We start from the raw sequence: 13,626 nt of genomic DNA, 5'->3' as shown, positions 1-13,626 counted from the left end.
ATGATTACCAGAGGTCAGGGAAGAGTGTGGGTGTGACTATAAAAGGGCAAAATAAGGAATCCCTGTGGTGATCAAAATGTTCTGCATCTTGACCAAATTAATCTCAGTATCTTGGTTGTGGTATTATACTACAGTTTTGGTAGATGTTACCATTGGGGAAAATGTGTAAAGCATACACACGGGAACCCTATTATAGGTGCATGTGAATCTTCAATCATCTAAAAGTAAATTAAGTAAAACAAATACATGTGGAATGATTAGTACCATGACTAACAACCAGAAAGTGCTAAGTGAATGTCTTGGCACAGTAACCAACTCAGTGCCTGCGTATAGAACATTGTCAATATTTACTACACAGAGGAGGTAGTTGAATAGTTCTCTGTTTTTCTGTAAAAAGCTTTTTTTAAAAAAAAAAGATTGTATTTATTTGACAGAGCAAGAGAGCACACAAGCAGGGAGAGCTGCAGGCAGAGGGAGAGGGAGAAGCAGGCCACCTACAGATCAGGGAGCTTGATATGGGACTTGATCCCATGGGACTTGATCCCAGGATCCTGGGATCATGACCTGAGCCAAAGGCAGATTCTCAACCAACTGAGCCACCCAGGCACCTGCCTGTAAAAAGCTTCATTTCCATTTGGTTTACAGCTTGAGCAAGAGACCCAGGGGAGTTAAAAAGCCACCTAGTGGCTCTAAGGAGAGGTTCAGGCAGAAGCCCTGACATCAGGGGGAGGCAGAGAGACCCTTCAGAGGCTCCTGGACTCCAGAAGCTTTAGTTGTGTTTGAGGGTGAGCCTTTGGAAGAGCTACTCACCCAGCTGAGCCTAGGGGCCGGCCAACCTATGGAGATTAGTGAGATGGTTCCCATTTTCTTGATGTATTTTACCTCTTCAACCAGGAAGTGGCTCTCCAGCAATTCACAGAGATCTGCACAGGCAGAGGAGTCTGTACAGGCTGAACCCAGGGCATGCAGATCCAAAAAGGCCTGGTTCAGGTTCTTTTCCAGGGCCATGGTGGCTTCTGTGGCATCTAGGGTTTTGCCCCAGTCACTTAGGGACAACTGCTGCACATCCTGAAAGAGGGCATGGTTGCCACACTGGTTTTGCATCTTCAAAAACACTGGGCCAACTCCTAGAAGAAGTGGCTGCTGAGGAAGTGGCCTATGCTCTCCAGAGCTACATTGTCAGGGTGGAAATAGAAGCCAAGAGAGGGGTAGGTATCAGAGGCCTGCAGATGCAAGTTGACTAGGCCATTCATTGGTGGTCTCTACCCACTTTGTGGAACAATTCTGACAAATCTGGGAGCCCATCATTGGTCAGCAATAAGGAGCTAAGCAAAAAATGGTGTTGGTCGGTCCTGGAGGTAGGAGATGGCTGAGATGATGGTCCTGGAGGTTGCAAGAGGTTGGAGGGTGGTTGGAGGCTGGGAGAAGGGGCATCCTCCTGGGTTTGTTCCCTACAAACACTGTTGAAGCAAGAGACAGATGCACGTATTGCCAGGAGCACACTGAATAGTTTTTAATTTAAAGCCAGTCATTTCTTTAGGACAGAGGAAAATTAGATGTTAAAGTGTTGCCCTTTGGCTACTGACACGTCAACTTTTTATAGGTAGGGAGAAAGAAGGCCTGAAGTAGGAAGAGGGTACTCTGGATAAGGAGGAGAGGAAAGAAGGGAAGGAAAGCTATTGAGGAGAATGACAGTAGAGAAAAAGGTGGAAGAGAGAATGAGAAAGAAAGGAGAGAGAGGAAAGGGGGAAGAATGGAAAGCATGGAGAGAGAAAAGTGGGAGTAATCTATTAGGAAGTCTTTCACAGGCTGAATTAACATTAGCTTAGTTGGTGGAAATGAGTGACAGCATTGTAAGGAGTACTACCATTGTACTGGAATACCAGTTTGGAGATTCATTATAGATTTATTCTGTTGAATTAATGGCCTACAATGACTAGGGCAAATGCCTTTTGGAGAGGTAACATGTTGCTCATCTTAGTTATTAGAACTCTTTGTGTAGACTTGTTTATCAGTCACTTAGAGGATCTAAGTGGAAGAGGGCAAGGAGTGAATAAATTAGGAAGGAGGGAGTAGTTAAAAAATTCACAGTATGTGTCTCTTCCTAAATTGAGAGCCCCTGGCAACAGTAGTCCCTGGTTATGTTAGTGTAAGTGTTTGCAGATGAGGGTGATGTGAGAAATGGTGACTACAGGAAGGTAGGAGGACAGCAAGAAGCCTTGTGAAATTGAAAAAGTTTGAACCATATGAAATTGTCATTTTAGTTGGTAAAAAAAAATAGGTGGATATAGACAATTCCATGTGATTCCACCTAATATATGTGAAAGCACATTAGAAACTAAAAATTCTATACAAATATAAGATGTTACTATGAAGCAGGTGATGGTTCACAATGGGGGGAAAAGACAGGATTTAGAGTCAGGAGACCTTAATTATGGTTCTAGCTTTGCCACTTCCTAGATGTGTTATCTTGAGTGAGTTGTCTCACCTCTTTAAGTCTTCTCTTGTGAAATGAGAATGCTAACATTTCCAGCCCCCTGCCCAACTTCAAAGAGCTTCTATGTTAGGGCAAGATGAGTTTATTTAAAAGTGCATTGGAAACCACACCATGCTATTTAAATGCAAATGATCAGGGAAAATGTTGGATTCCTATACATTAAGACAAGTTGTGTTGATTTTAGATCGATCTATCTATATCTATATCTATCATCTATATCTATATACATATTAACTGTTGTTTTTATGTTTTTCCTTTAGTGGGATTTAAGATAATTATCTTAACCATAGAGGATTTTTGTTGTTTTCTGGGTTGCAGGTTTTTGGGGGTTAGAGAAAAGGAGACATTACCACTGACCATATAGAAAGAAAAAGAATTACAAAAGAATACAAAGAACAATTGTACACCAGCAAATTATATGGGTAGAGAAAGAATGACTCCTGCTGTATGAGAAAGGTGGGTTCAAGGTACAAAAATAATGGGCTGATCCCATTAGACTATCTTCCTTACACTAAGACTATCTTCCTTACACTAAGCAAAACATCTTTATTTTTTCTATTTCTTTTAAAACCTGAAGATTCAATCTGTTTTCTATGAAGTAAATATATTTAAACTCAGATACTATTGGACTCCTTTTCAAGCTGTCTTATCATCTCTATTAACATGAAGGGGTTATTTAGTGTGTACTTCATTTATTTGGCAGTCAACCAAATTGCATGCATGTTTTTTCACTCTTGATCATTGTCAATATTTTTTTCCTTTATGCTTGTCAAAGTTAAAAGGGCTTTAAAAAGTACTTAAGTGGATAAGTGAAACATTTAATATCCTTCATTAATAAGAGTCTGCTGTGAATTTTACTTTGTTACCTAGGCACTTAGGAAGAAACCATCAGCAATCTAGCTCCAGCATGTCTTTATCATTATTTTGGGTGGGGGAGGGAAGGTGAACAGATTTAGTTTTACTTCTTTCCAATTTAGATAATTCTATTTCTTACTCTTGCTCAACTTCTCTAGCTAGAACTTCCAGTACTATGTTGAATAACAGGGTAGAAGTGGGCTTCCTAGTCTTGTTCTTGATTGTAGAGGAAAGACTTCCAGTCTTTCACTACTTAGTATAATGTTAGCTGTGGGTTTTTTCATGGTTACCTTTATCTTATTGAAAAAGGTCCCTTCCATTTCTAGTTTTTTAAGTATTTTTATCATGAAAGAGTATTGGATTTTTTTCAAATGAGTTTTTTTCATCAATTGAGATCATAATTTTTCCCTTCATTCTATTATTGTGGTATATTATATTAATTGATCTTCCCATGTTGCATTACCCTTGTATTTTGGGATAACCCACTTAGTCATGATACATAGTTCTTTTAGTATGCTGCTGGACTCCATTTGCTAGTGTTTAGTAGAGGATTTTACATATTTTTTCATGAGAGATATTGCTCTGTACTTTCTTGTTTTGTCCTTGTCTGGCTTTGATATCAGGGTGATGCTGGCTTCATAGAATAAACAGGGAAAGTTACCTCCTTTTCTATTTTTTGGGAAAAAATTTTTAGTAGGGTTTGTGTTAATTCTTCCTTAACTATCACAAGTGAAGCCATCTGCTCTTGGGCTTTTTGTTGTTGGGAAGTTTTTGTTTGCTGAGTTAATCTCCATACTTTTAGACATGTTCAGATTCTTTATTTTTTAAGTTGGTTTTGGTAAGTTGTGTATTTCTTGAAGTTTGTCCATTTCATCTCAGTTATATAATTTGCTGGTGTACAATTGTTCTTTGTATTCTCTTATAATTCTTTTTCTTTCTATATGGTCAGTGGTAATGTCTCCTTTTTAATTTCTAATTTCAATTATTTATATTTTCTCTCCTTTTTCTTCAACATTCTAGCTGAAGAGTTATCAATTTTGCTGATATTTTCAAAGAACAAACTTCTGGTTTCATTGATTAGTTTTTTTTTTTAATTCCTTGTCTCTTCTCTATCTTTTATAATTTTTTTTCCCTCTGCCAGTTTTGGTTTAGTTTGCTTTTTCTAGTTCATCAAGGTATAAAGTTAGGTTTTTGGTTTGAGATCTTTCACCTTTCTTAATTCAGTTATTTACAGTATGTATTTCCATATGAGCACTTCCTCTGCTGCATCCAATATGTTTTGGTATATTGTGCTTTTGTTTTGATTGGCCTTTAAATATTTTCTAATTTCCCTTGTGATTTCTTCAACTCATTGCTTATTTTGTTTAATTTTTATATATTTGTAAATTTTACAGGTTTTGTCTGATATCGACTTTATTTTCATTCAACAAAATTCATTGTTGTCAGAGAAAATAATTTGTATCATTTTAATCTTTTAAAATTTACTTAGATTTGTTTTGTAGACTAACACAAGATCCTTCATGGATAATGTTCCATGTGTGCTTAAGAAGAATGCTTTTCTTACTCTTTCCAGGGAGAGTGGTTCTGTCTATGTTCACTAGGTCTTGTTGTACAATGTTATTCAAGTCCTCTAGTTTTTCCAAGTCTCCTATTTTTTTTTTTTACTGATCATATATTTCATTGTACTATCAATTATTGTAAGTGGGTTATTGAAATCTCCAATTATCATTGTAGAACTGTTCATTTTTTTTCACTTCAATTCTCTCGTACTTTTTGGAGCACTCTGGTTATATGTACATGTTTATAATTGTGATATCTTCTTGATAAGTTGACCTTTTTATCAATATAAAATGTCCCTCTTTGTCCCTGGTAACACTTTTTGATTTAAGCCTTTCTTAAGTAATACTAGTTTAACCATCTCTGCTCTCTTAATTATAATTTGCATGGAATTTATTTATTTATTTATTTTTCATTTTCAACTTATTTGTGCCTTTGTATATAGAATGTCTAACACACAGCATATAGCTAGATCATGTTATTTTAACCATTCTGCCAATCTGTTTTTTTAAAGATTTATTTTTTTATTTGATCAAGAGAGAGAGAGAGAATGTGCGTGTACAAGTGGGGGAAGGGGCAAAGGGAGTGGGAGAGAATCTCAAGCACACTCCTCGCTGAACATGGAGCCTGATGTGGGGCTCAATCTGATGACCCTGAGATCATGACCTGAGCCAAAATCAAGAATTGGAAGCTTAGGGGCGCCTGGGTGGCACAGCGGTTAAGCATCTGCCTTCGGCTCAGGGCGTGATCCCGGCGTTACGGGATCGAGCCCCACATCAGGCTCTTCCGCTATGAGCCTGCTTCTTTCTCTCCCACTCCCCCTGCTTGTGTTCCCTCTCTCGCTGGCTGTCTCTCTCTCTGTCGAATAAATAAATAAAATCTTTAAAAAAAAAAAAAAAGAATTGGAAGCTTAACCAACTGAGCCACCCAGGTGCCCCCCAATCTGTTTTTTTAACCAGAATATTTAAGTCATTTATATTTAAAGTGATTTCTGATAAGGAAAGACTTCTGCCATTTTGCTATTTGTGTTTTATACATTTTACAATTTTTAGTTCCTATTTCCTGTGTAGCTGAATTCTTTTGTGTTTGTTTGAGTTTTTGCTGTGTACCATTTTGACACTGTTCTCAGTTCCTTTTCCATATACTTTTAGTTAATTTTTTTTTAGTCATGACTGTGGGGATTACAATTAACATATTACACTTATGATAATCTAGTTGGAATTAATACTAATTTAGCTTTAATAGTATACAAAAACTCATACAGCTTCATTTATCCTCATTATGTTGTTGTCACAAGTTGCATCTTCACAGAATGTCTGCCCATTAACGTAGATACATAATTATTATTTAATTCATTGGAATTTTAAATCAAATAGAAAAATAAGGAGTTACAAACCAGAAATACAATGATACTGTGTTTTATTTTACCTTTGTAGTTACTTTTATAATTTTTTTTCATATGATTTTCAGTTGCTGTCTAATGTCTGTTCATTGTGGTCTGAGGTAATTCCTGTAGGGAAGTTTTCCTGGCCACAAATGTTCTCAGCTTTTGTTTATGTGGGAATGCCTTAATTTTGCCTTCATGATTGAAGGATAGTTTTTGCCAGAAATGGAATCCTTTGGTGAAATATATTTTTCTTATAGCAGTTTAAATATGTCATCACACTGGTTTCTGGCACCCAATGTCTAATGAGAAATTGTAATCTAATTGAGCATCCCTTGTACGTAAGAAGTTGCTTCTCTCTCGACTTCCAAGATTCTCTGTCTTTTGACCATTTGGTTATAATGTGTCTCAGTGGGGATCTCTTTATGTTTTCCTACTTGAAGTATGTTGAGATTCTTGAATGTGTAGGTTTATACCTTTATAAAATCTATGAAGTATATGGTCAGTAATTTTTTAAGTATTCTTTTTGTTCCTTTCTGTCTCTTTTCTCCTTCCAGGAATCTTGTTAAGCATATGTTGGTATCCTTGATAGTCTTCCCACATGTTTCTTGGGATTCATTCATTTTTCTGCATTATATTTTTCTTCTGTTCCTCAGACTAGATAATTTAAATTGACCTACCTTCAAGTTCATTGATTTTTTTCTTTTGATCTGTTGAAACCATTTAGTGATTTATATTTCATTACAGTTATCATACTTTTCAGTGTCAGAATTTCTGTTTGCTTCTGTTTTATAATTTCTCTGTATTTATCATTATTCTCTTTTTATTGAGGAATCATTCTCCCGGTTTACTTTTTTTTTTTAAGATTTTATTTATTTATTTGACAGAGATAGACAGCCAGCGAGAGAGGGAACACAAGCAGGGGGAGTGCGAGAGGAAGAAGCAGGCTCATAGCGGAGGAGCCTGATGTGGGGCTCTATCCCATAATGCCGGGATCACGCCCTGAGCCGAAGGCAGATGCTTAACCGCTGTGCCACCCAGGCGCCCCTCCCGGTTTACTTTAATTCTTTATCTAAGGTTTACTTTAGCTCCTTGAGCATACTTGCAATAGTTGATTTACAGTCATTTCCTAGTAATTACAATGTTTCTACATTGAAAGGGTCAGGTTCTATTTTTTTCTTCCCTGGGAATGGACCATACTTTCTTGTTTCTTTGTTCAAAACTGGACATTTTGGATATTTTAATATGGTCACTCTGGAAATACAGTTCTTTCTTTCCTCAGGGTTATTGTTCTTGCTTACTGTGAGTTATAGTTGTTCATTTAGTAATTTTTCAAAACTCCTTTTTGTGTATGTGGTCTTTGCAGTTTCTCTTATGTTAGTTTGTAGTCAGTTAGTGGTTTGACAGAGATATCTTTAAATACATGAAGCCAAATAGTAAAATAGAACAAAATAGAGAAAAGAAAAGAAAATGCACTACCAGTCTTTTCAGATTAACTCTGTGTTAGGGCAGTGTTTCAAAGCTTAGTTAGGTCCTTTGCAACACTTCCTTAAACTTCACTTTCTGTTAGAACCTAACTTAAGTTCTGCTGGAGGTAAAGGCTAGGGTTTTCTCAGGTCTTTTCTAAACATGTGTCCTTCCCTGGACTTGAGTCCAGGCTTTCTAGATTCCCCATTATATGCAGGTGTTCCTCAAAGCCCTCTTTCTCCAAAGTAACTCTCTCTCTGGCTTTTTGACCTCTTGTTTGTGCCAACTGTAAACTTTTGCCACTGGAAGCAGCAGCTTGCTTATTTGCCTTTCAGTGTCTTGAGGCATGATTTATGCTTAGCCACTTTTCTGCCTTGAGAGAGTTCCAAGTTAGTAGCAACAAATGCAAGTGTCCTGTTTTAGTCCTTCATGAAACCTCCAGACAGGACAACACATAAACACAATTTTTTGGAACATGGTCTATTCTGCTACTGTGAGTGCCAGGTAACCACACCAAGAACATGAACTCTCATCCTCATCCTGGTGATGGAGGTGAGGCAAGTCTAAGTTAAAATGTCACAAAGCTCTCTTAACATATTTAGGTCACCCTTTTCTTGGTTGAGCATTCATTTGAATGCTATAAAACTTTGACTACTTCCTACAGTTCTGATGACTTCATTCTGATGGTTTTTGCTTACCATTTTTGATATATCTGTGGAGGGACTAGTCCTTGGAATTCTGTACCTTGTCATTGCTGATGTCATGTTTGTTTTTTCTTTTAATAAACATTAAAAACAAAATAGAATTATACAGGGGCGCCTGGGTGGTTCAGTCATTAAGCATCTGCCTTCGGCTCAGGGCATGATCCCAGAGTCCTGGGATCCAGCCCTGCATTGGGCTCCCTGCTCTGCAGGGAGCCTGCTTCTTCCTCTCCCACTCCCCCTGCTTGTGTACCCTCTCTCACTGGCTGTCTTTCTCTCTCTGTCAAATAAATAAATAAAATAAAATCTTTAAAAAATAGATTTATAGAGAAGCTGCAAATCTAGTACAGAAAATTTAACATATTCTTCATCCAGTTTCTCTTAATGTTAACATCTTATATTACCATGATTCATTTGTCAAAACTAAGAAAAAGTGGCATTGGCATATTAATTAAAAATTACACATTTTGGGGTTTCACTACTCTTTTCTTATGGCCCTTTTTTATAAAAGACTTTTTTTTAAAGAGCAGTTTTGGGTTTACAGCCAAATTGAGATGAAGGTACAAAGATTTCCCATATACACCCTTCCCCACACATGCATAGTCTCCCCCATTATTAACTTTACTCTCTAGAATACTATCTTTTTTGTTTGTAATCTAAGGATCCTATTCAGGATACCAAATTAAGTTTAGTCTGCTTAGGCCTCTTGATTGTGACTCTTTCTCATAATTTTTTTCTTGTTTTTGATGAGCTTGACAATTTTGAGGAGTACTGGTCAGGTATTTTGTATAATGTCTACAATTTGGTGTTTTACTCATGATAAGACTGAGGTTATGGATTTGGGGAAGAATACCACAGAAGTAAATTAGCCTTATCATACCTTGTAAGAGGATATATGATATCTCCATGACATTGGTGGTTCTTTAACATTCATCTCACATTTAAAGTGATACTTGAAACTCTTCTTTATTCTATAGAAGATACTCAATACAGCCCACTCTCAAAGAGACAGTTAATCTCTACCTCTTAGAGGAGTTATATCCTCACATATTCTTTGAAATTCTTCTGTAAGGTATTTATTTATTTATTTATTTATTTATTTATTTATTTATTTATTTTAATTTCTGGACTCATGCATACTTATTTTATTTTATTTTTTTAAAATGATTTTTTACTATATTATGTTAGTCACCATACAGTACATCCCCGGTTTTCGATGTAAGGCTCGATGATTCATTAGTTGTGTATAACACCCAGTGCACCATGCAATACGTGCCCTCCTCACTATCCATCACCGGTCTATCCCATTCCCCCACCCCCCTCCCCTCTGAGGCCCTCAGTTTGTTTCTCATAGTACACAGTCTCTCATGTTTCATTCCCCCTTCTGATTACCCCCCCTTTCTTTATCCCTTTCTTCCCCTACCGATCATCCTAGTTCTTATGTTCCATAGATGAGAGAAATCATATGATAGTTGTCTTTCTCTGCTTGACTTATTTCACTTAGCATTATCTCCTCCAGTGCCGTCCATGTTGCAGCAAATGTTGAGAACTCGTTCTTTCTGATAGCTGAGTAATATTCCATTGTGTATATGGACCACAACTTCTTAATCCAGTCATCAGTTGAAGGGCATCTCAGCTCCTTCCACGATTTAGCTATTGTGGACATGGCTGCTATGAACATTGGGGTGCATATGGCCCTTCTCTTCACTACGTCTGTATCTTTGGGGTAAACACCCAGTAGTGCAATGGCTGGATCATAGGGTAGCTCAATTTTTACCTTTTTAAGGGACCTCCACACTGTTTTCCAGAGTGGCTGTACCAACTTGCATTCCCACCAACAATGTAGGAGGGATCCCCTTTCTCCACATCCTCTCCAACAATTGTTGTTTCTTGCCTTGTCTATTTTTGCCATTCTAACTGGCGTAAGGTGGTATCTCAGTGTGGTTTTGATTTGAATTTCCCTGATGGCTAATGATTTTGAACATTTTTTCATGTGTCTGTTAGCCATTTGTATGTCTTCATTGGAAAAGTGTCTGTTCATATCTTCTGCCCATTTTTTGATTTATTTATTTGTTTCTTGTGTATTGAGTTTGAGAAGTTCTTTGTAGATCTTGGATACCAGTCCTTTATCTGTAGTATCATTTGCAAATATATTCTCCCATTCTGTGGACTGCCTCTTAGTTTTTCTGTTTCCTTGGCTGTGCAGAAACTTTTAATCTTGATGAAGTCCCATAAATTCATGTTATCTTTTGTTTCTCTTGCTTTTGGGGATGTGTCATGAAAAAGGTTGCTTTGGCTGATGTAGTAGAGGTTGCTGCCTATGTTCTCCTCTAGAATTTTGATGGATTCCTGTGTCACATCAAGGCCTTTCATCCATTTGGAGTTTATTTTTGTGTATGGTGTGAGATACTGGTCAAGTTTCATTCTTTTGCATGTAGCTGTCCAATTTTCCCAGCACCATTTATTGAAGAGACTGTCTTTTTCCCACCGGATGTTTTTTCCTGCTTTATCAAATATTAGTTGCCCAAAGAGCCGAGGGTCTATTTCTGGGCTCTCTATTCTGTTCCATTGGTCTATGTGTCTGTTTTTGTGCCAGTACCATGCTGTCTTTGTGATCACAGCTTTGTAGTACATCTCGAAATCCGGCATTGTGATGCCCCCAGCTTTGTTTTTCCTTTTCAACAGTTCCTTGGAGATTCGGGGTCTTTTCTGTTTCCATACAAATTTAAGGACTATTTGTTCCTGTTCTTTGAAAAATGTCCTCGGTATTTTGATCGGGATAGCATTGAAAGTGTAGATTGCTCTGGGTAGCATGGACATTTTAACTATGATAATTCTTCTGATCCATGAGCATGGAATATCTTTCCATCTTTTTATGTCTTCCTCAATGACTTTCAAGAGTGATTTATAGTTTCTAGAATATAGGTCTTTTACGTCTCTGGTAAAGTTAATTCCAAGGTAACGTATGGTTTTTGGTGCTACTGTAAATGGGATGGATTCCCTAATTTCTCTTTCTTCAGTCTCGTTATTCATGTATAGAAATGCAACTGATTTCTGAGCATTGATTTTGTATCCCGCCACGTTACTGAATTGCTCTATAGCTTCTAATAGTTTGGGAGTGACTTCTTTTGGGTTTTCCATATAGAGTATCATGTCATCTGCGAAGAGAGACATTTTGACTTCTTCTTTGCCTATTTGAATACCTTTGATCCCTTTTTGTCGTCTGATTGCTGTTGCAAGGACTTCTAGTACTATGTTGAATAATAGTGGCAAGAGTGCGCATCCTTGTTGAGTTCCTGATCTTAAGGGAAAGGCTTCCAGCTTTTCCCCATTGAGAATAATATTTGCAGTAGGCTTTTCATAGATGGCTTTTATGAGATTGAGAAATGTACCTTCTATTCCTACACTCTGAAGGGTTTTAATCAGGAAAGGATGCTGTATTTTGTCAAATGCTTTTTTGGCATCGATTGAGAGGATCATATGGTTCTTGAGTCTTTTCTTGTTGATATGATGTATCACGCTGATTGATTTGCGAATATTGAACCACGTTTGCATCCCAGGTATGAATCCCACTTGATCGTGATGGATAATCCTTTTAATGTACTGTTGGGTTCTATTAGCAAGTATTTTGTTGAGGATTTTGGCGTCCATATTCATTAGGGAGATCGGTCTGTAATTCTCCTTTTTGAGGGGGTCTTTGCCTGGTTTGGGGATCAAGGTAATATTGGCCTCATAGAATGAGTTTGGTAGCTTTCCTTCTGTTTCTATTTTTTGAAATAGCTTTAGGAGAATAGGTATTATTTCTTCTTTGAATGTTTGGTAGAATTCCCCAGGAAAACCGTCCGGGCCTGGAGTTTTGTTATTTGGAAGGTTGTTTATCACTGTCTCAATTTCTTCATAATTAATTGGCCTGTTTAAGAAATCAATTTCTTCCGGTTTCAATCTTGGTAGTTTGTAGGTTTCCAAGAAGGATTCCATCTCTTCCAGATTGCTTAGTTTATTGGCATATAGCTATTGATAAAAATTTCTAATAATCCTTCCAATTTCAATGGTGTTCGTCGTGACGTCTCCTTTTTCATTCATAATTTTAATAATCTGGGTCCTTTCTCTTTTGGATAAGTCTTGCCAGTGGTCTGTCAATTTTATTGATTCTCTCCAAGAACCAGCTTCTAGTCCTGTTGATCTGCTCTACTGTACTTCTGGTTTCTGCTTGATTAATTTCAGCTCTAATTTTGGTCAACTGCTTCCTCGTGCGTGGATTAGGCCTGTCCCTCTGTTGCTGTTCCAGCTTCTTGAGGTGAGAATAGAAAAACTGCATTTTAGATTTTTCTATTCTTTTGAGTGAGGCTTGGATGGCTATGTATTTCCCCCTTAGGACTGCCTTTGCAGTATCCCATAGGGTTTGGACTATTGTATTTTCATTCTCATTGGTCTCCATAAGTTGTTTAATTTGATTTTTGATTTCCTGGTTTATCGAGTCATTCCTGAGCAGGATGGTTCTTAGTCTCCAAGTGTTTGAGTTTCTTCCAAATTTTTCCTTGTGGTTGAGTTCCAATTTCAGAGCGTCGTGGTCTGAGAATATGCAGGGGATAATTTCAATCTTTTGGTATCAGTTGAGACCTGTTTTGTGTCCCAGAACATGGTCTATTCTTGAGAATGTTCCATGGGCATTAGAATAGAATGAGTATTCTTTGGTTCTGGGGTGTAGTGTTCTATATATATCTATGAGGTCCAACTCGTCGAGTATGGCATTCAAAGCCTTTGATTCTTTGCTTAGTTTTTGCCAGGGTGTTCTGTCTATTTCTGATAGTGAAGTGTTGAGGTCCCCTACTATTAATGTATTTTTATTTATATGTCTCTTTATTCTGGTTAAGAGTTGGCTTGTGTATCTTGCTGCTCCCCTGTTGGGGGCATATATATTTATAATTGTGATATCCTCTTGTTGAATACTTCCCTTAAGAATAATATAGTGCCCTTCTGCGTCTCTAACTATAGTCTGTAGTTTAAAATCCAATTTATCTGATATGAGAATTGCTACCCCAGCTTTCTTTTGAGGTCCATTTGCGTGAAAGATGGTACTCCATCCCCTTACTCTCAGTCTGAATGCATCTTTGGGTTCGAAATGAGTCTCTTGTAGACAGCAAAGGGATGGGTCATTTCTTTTT

The 13,626-nt window shown here is 37.4% G+C and overlaps 1 pseudogene; it reads right to left on the bottom strand.

Moving 5' to 3' along the window:
* Positions 1 to 769: 769 nt before the first annotated feature.
* LOC123780637 (ferritin light chain-like) lies at positions 770 to 1,253 on the bottom strand (annotated as a pseudogene).
* Between the last annotated feature and the right edge of the window lie 12,373 nt (positions 1,254 to 13,626).

Source organism: Ursus americanus, chromosome X (assembly GCF_024610735.1).
Source record: "Ursus americanus isolate L20-20 chromosome X, mUrsAme1.1.p, whole genome shotgun sequence".
Classification (NCBI taxonomy): domain Eukaryota; kingdom Metazoa; phylum Chordata; class Mammalia; order Carnivora; family Ursidae; genus Ursus; species Ursus americanus.
Note: the sequence above shows the minus strand (reverse complement) of the source record. Positions and strands in the feature narration are given on the sequence as shown.